Genomic DNA, 6,652 nt, shown 5'->3' with positions numbered 1-6,652 from the left:
TTCTTTGGTTACCCTGAAGCTTTACGTAGTATTAAAATCAATATGGAACTACATTAATTCAAATGTTTTATTTATTGTTAAGTATGGATAAGGCAAATAACAAGTTAAATATATAAGACAGAGGTTTCTGGTCATTTGCACGCAAATGCCTGATTATTATATAATAGTTCTTAAAATTTGTATGAATGTAACATTTAATCAAAATATATATGTATCTTAAGATATAGTTAGCGAGTTTCAATTGAAAATTTGATTTTCCCTATTTTGTTTACTATTTTTTTTCAAAACATCCAAATTTATATCAATTTCTTTCTTTTTTACTCCATGTGAATAGCATAAATAATTTTCAGTAACCAAAAATAAAAGCATTTTACCATCTTCTAATTACAGTAATTCTTTTTTTGTGTTTTTCATGTGAAGAACAAATGTTGAAACGATAGATTGGAAATGATAATTACTGTAGAGTGGCGCTTTGCTTTAACACCCCTCATACGTGAATTGCAATTCTCTTTTCTTGTATTTTATTTGCATGGGTCTGCTAACACAATACGGTAGGAACTCTCCGAAACAACGATATAAACTCATTAAGTTTTGTGGTGACACAATATATATCAAACATGGACACGTTGCCATAAACAACAGTTTACTTTTAACTATGCGATTGTCCACCTCCATAGTGTAATGGTCTGCATGCTCGGCTACCATACTGGAGGTCCCGGGTTCGATTCCCAGGGGGGGTCAAATAAATATAAGTGATTTTTTCACTCTAATATTTATTCCATTAATTACCCTGGACTGGTACCTGAAGCGGAGGGCTGATCACCTTTTCTTCATGTGTTAATGATCAAGATAACACTATTTATATGATGCAGTGCCCTATGCACCATCGGGTGCGGGGAGGGTTTGAAGAATGCGATAACAAGTAAAGTATCTTGGTTGACCGCTGAGCATGGATAAGAAATGTGCAAAAATGACATTACATACTTAAGTTAATAGAGGTAAAATCAAAATGTGTTCACTTTAGTAATTTTGTAAGAAAAATGTTTTTAAATTGCAAACAAAACCCACAGCAAAATTGTAACCCTATCGCTAAGCTGTTAAAATGCCCCAAAATGGCAAGAATAAGACACATTATTACATACAATATTTTATAAGAGTAAATGATAAATGTGTTGACGTTTTATGTGTACAAAATACACATTAACACCCATAATATTATAATATACAAAATATTCCTAATTGTGTAGTGACAATTAAGTGCTGGGATCAAAATTTTGAAACATAATAAAGATGTGTATTATATTTATACATTACAATGCATAACATATATAAAAATAATAGTACTCATAGAGAAGTAAATGTACATTAAGATTTTTTTTGGTATTCTTTTTTAAATTTTTTATTCTTGGTATGTTAATTAATATGAAAAAATATAATCATTCAATATCCAATACTACAAATGTGCAGGAACTGTAATTTAAAACATATATAATATTTTCGGTTGTAATATCATTTAACAAGTACATTTTAATTTTGTTACTAAATAATAATTTATTGTTCAATAAAAAAAATATACAAAACTGTTGCTTTATTCTTCAATGAAATATGGCAGAATTTGAAATCATTTTAATGTGCAATAATCAAAATTCCCAACACACCAAAAGTTTTTTTAAATTTGAAATCGAAAGCACTAATATTTTCTAAAGTAATTTGTATTTGTGAATTTTAATAAACTAATTTTCCATAAACAAAAGCGAGGCATGGAAATGTTATGGAAAGAAATTTATATTATTAAAAAAAAATTAAATCATTAGTTTTATGTGATTTTATTCAGAATTTCATGCAAAACATTTTTTTAGATTTTGTTGAAATCTTTAATGTTTTGCATGATAAAAAATATTGGAGGGACCAGAATTGGGTAATATTTTTCAAATTTTAACGAAATTCAAATCAACAAATTTTTAATATGGTTAATATTGAGGTTAATCATATTATTTATAATAATTAAAAAAAAAATATGTAAACATTCATATTATGACAAATTTAGAAGATGTTATTAAATTACAACAAAATTCAAATAAAAAAAGAGTTATCGTTGTTTGAATTACCGAGCTTTTACGGTACTTGCAGTATTGGACTATGAATGATAACATCCGTTCCTGAAAATAGTTAAGTTTTTACACTACCGGTGCTTGATAATACCACACATTTAATAAAATTAATGTTTTCATTATTTGTATACCCGTCAAATGTTTGATAAATAGTAGTGGTACAAATATTTATTGGCCAGCAATAAACATGTCCTTGTATGGAAAGCTGGCAATTATGTATACAAAAGGTATTAATCATTAATGCTCATATAAATATAAAGAATCTTATGTTCCTAATTACACAATCAATATAAGGTCGATCCTTTGAGTAATGGGTTTGGTCACTCCGCAATATGCAATAACTATTGGGATCGCATATCTTGAACAACGTCTCTTACAAATAAGCGTACAATATACTAATATTTAAGATAGAATACATACTTAATGCGGTTTTTCAACATTCAAAATAGAAACTTTAATAAATATTATTGCCAAACATAAAAATATAACAATCGCACGGAAATTACAAAACAGAATTTTGCCAATGGAAAACAATGAAATAAATTTAGTTTTTATGCATTATACGTTTCATAACTTGAGGCGGAGCATCTATCGTTTTTATACGAAAAAAGATGGAAGTCTGAGCATCCCAGGGCTTACGACCTGGCATTCAGTTGGCTTAAATCACATAATACGCTTGTATTACATTCACCATATTGCATTAATTTTAGAAAGATGTATATATGCACTATTGTTGGATTCCTTTCATGTGTTAGTTGTAATTTTAAAGAATTTCAGCTGACGGTGGTACCCACAGTTGAGAATTTGTGAAGTATAGCATTCTCCGATTGAATATTGCAGAACACATTAATTATTTTCAAGTTGCAAATTTGATTTAATTATGCATTTTCGAGTGATATTAATGGCTTGGAATACCTAAATAGCATACTTAATATCGAGTTATATTTATCAAATATATAAATCGATGTATGAAGAATGCCTCAGTAGTGGAGTGATTAGAATGCGTGTACGGGTTGTACTCTCAACTGCGTTAGCATAAATATGTATCTGTTTTCCACATGAACATAACATCACTTTACTGGCAAACGTTTTATATTGGCTAATTTGACTTCGAAATGCAGTTAGATCGTGTATTATACCGTTAATTATAGTGTTCTGTGGAGAAAAATATAGTAACCCTGCATATAAAACTACTTTTATTAAATTGAGATGTTTCATAAAAACAACCATTTCATAGTTGTTTTTGTTAGTGATAAGATGAAAATATCCAAAGTAAACTTTTCATGAAGTATATATATATTTTTTCATATATAAAAACAGTGTAAATATATTTCTTAAGTAGTTTTATTTTTATTTACTAACGAATTACTAAAATCAGCAAATAAAATTAGAAATATTGATAACTTAAAAAAACAAACAAAAAATCTGTCTATATTCTCAAATTTTGGGGAAATTATCTTTCTAAATTATGAAAAGCTTTATATGAAAATCATTGGAAGGAGGCGAATTTCGAATTGTAATGAAATCTAATTATGGTCCTTAGAATTAATGAGATTTTAATGTATGGTCATTCGTTAATTACGTTGAATTTTCTTTGAGGCGTTCAGATTAAGTGGAATAAAAGTAAATAAAAAAAAACTGCTGTAGTAACTTACTACATTTCTTTATGTGACCAATTAGCATTTCTATTTTGTACGACAAAAGCCTTGTTAACTTTGTGGTATGGTAATATAACACTCTCTTTTCCATTCATCGTTCACTTTGTGTAATATGTAACACTTAAAATTTAAAGTGGTATTATACAAAAGTGAATGATGAATGATAAGGAGTGTTATTAGCATTTTACCTAAAAATATATCATCAGAACAAATTGACAAATAAAACTGCAGATTCTTCAAATATCTATGAGTGCAAGGTTCCATACAAAATGTGGATCAGATTCTTATAAACATATTCTGAAGAAGCAATTTTCAACACTAAAAATAAGTAAATGTAAGAGTTGCTAAAATACCAACACTAGCTAGAAACTAAGTAGTACGAAATCTTAACGAATACAAATAAGAGAAACTCAAAACTATCAAAACGATAAAGAGTTAACGTTAACTAAAGTGAATATTTAATAAATATGTAAACGGTTAATTTGAAGGTACATTAACATCACATTGACGGCATCATATTTAATGCTTATCTTATATTAATATTACTGTTTATTCATTACAATATAGGTATAAATACAATTTATATAAAAACTAAGTTTATATACCTTACGGCTAGAACATAATTATCATATCACTTATTTTAGATCATTAATGTGGTTTACATACAATACAATAAAACAAAACTATACTAAGATTATAAATTACTGTAATACAATAAGAGACTAGTAATAAATATGCCTGATATCTCAGTCCAATTCCCTTTCCAATTACATACGAACTGTATGTAATTGATCGGCCAACACAAATATAGCCCCACAAACAAAATCGGCCTGGCGTGAAGACCTAATGCCATTTATTCAATAAGTTTTATCATAATAAATTAAAATAATTAACTGCGGACATGACTGACCATTATGTACTTCGGTGTCATAGTGCACAAACTAGTTAAACAAACGGTCTAGTTTACGTATCTGGATTTTTTTTTTACTATTTTATATGTAATACGAATATAAGTAATAAATTTAACGCCTATCTTCACTCTGTAGCTGTTTTAGTCATCACTTTTTGTCACCTGAATGCAGAACTATCCAAAGTTGCATACAAGCCAATTATGATTTTATTCATATATGTATTGCGTTTTTTATCCAACTGATTTAAATAAATAGCTACCCAAACATTAATCTAATTATTCAAAAGAAAATACATACTACTAAATGATTGAATCCCTTTAAAAATTTTAATTGCCTCCCATGTAAAATTTCCTTATATGCAGTACGGATAGTTCTGCATTCTGATGACAATTTGTTTAAATTTATCACAATTGGTACATTTGTGCACTATGACATATACCTGGATTTTGATAAAATATAGAAAAATGAAAACTTTTATTTTATAGAAGCTACTTATTCCAAAAGCCACAGATATGTTAAATGAAAAGTTATGAAAATAATTCAATGCGTTAAATATAAAATAATAAAAAAGAAAGACAAACTAAAAATAAAAATGATTCGTCAATTTTGTTATGTTGAAATAATTTCTTCATAACTTCCAAAATGTGGCTCAATTGACTTATATATTTTTCTTCGTTGGTATTGATAATAAGTATAAAAAATATATTATGAAGAGTTTAAAAAAATCTTAACCAAGATAAGAGGCATTGTTACTCGTCTGATCACCTATCACAAAATTACAAAGCTAAAATTCTAAAAATATAGCTTTTGGTATAAAAAAATATAAATACTACATCTGTTTTCATTCATATTCTAACATAATATACAATTTGACATGATGACATTGAAATAATACAAATACGTCCGATACATAGGTATGTAAAAACAATATTTAAAACAACAAACAAAAATAATCATTAACATACTAGTAGTTGCCTTTCTGATAATTTTCTGATAAACTTAATAAGCAATAATTTTTTATATTCTTCATATATAATATTCTTATTTTTAATTGTTATTTTATGAATTTTTAGAGCTGATAAAAAATATTATACATATTTCAAGTACATATGTACTAATCCTTGTATACAAATACACAATGAATTATTACAGGTTTACGTATAATTACAGGTAAAGGTTTCGGCAATATTACTTCACAGAAAATTTAACAAATGGCTCTTCAAACTCGTACACAAATAGTATTTATCGAGTGAAGAAACAAGAAAAAAGGCTGCTCAGTTTTGGAAAAATAGCTAAAAGTCACAGTGAAAAAAAAAAAACTTTAACAAGCCAATTACATGTCATAAGCATACCAATGTAAATACTGAGGTTTCTCTATTTTCTTTTTTCTTTTATTAAAAGGTGTATGTTGAAAGATTATCAAAATTATAATATATCGTGCGATAGGCCTGTGACGTTACGTTTGCCATTTGCTGCTATTTTTGCAAGCGCGTTTCACAATCTTTTAGTCGATTATTTCACTAATACAAAATTTTGAAGGAAATCTTTACACCAAAACAATCAAGTCATCAATTTTATTTAACGCTTTTGACTGTTGTCACATGAGCTCATTAAGGATGAGGTGCGATATCATAATGCGCAACAGGTTAAGTTTTCTGTACATTGGAATCATAATTTACACTTAGTCAAAAGACCATATTTCAACAAATTATAGTAAAAGGCCGTTAATTAAAAAATAAAATGATAAAATTAAAAATAAAGAGCCCACTAATTTTAATAAACTATGTATGTATTACAATGTATTTTTTGTCAGCGAAATGAAATTTTTTATTTTTTATTTTTTAAAGTTTGTAACAAAGGAGGGTCCTGAATTTCGAACTACGGCTAAATTCTAATTAATGACCTTTTACTGTACACATATTTCTCACAAATCAATAAAAACTGGATGTACAAAAATAGAAACAGCAAAAAA

This window comes from Brachycentrus maculatus, unplaced genomic scaffold (assembly GCF_059751285.1).
Source record: "Brachycentrus maculatus isolate JH-2025_06_01 unplaced genomic scaffold, ASM5975128v1 h1tg000841l, whole genome shotgun sequence".
Classification (NCBI taxonomy): Eukaryota; Metazoa; Arthropoda; class Insecta; order Trichoptera; family Brachycentridae; genus Brachycentrus; species Brachycentrus maculatus.
The sequence above is the reverse complement of the archived record's forward strand: the minus strand, read 5'-3'. Positions refer to the sequence as shown.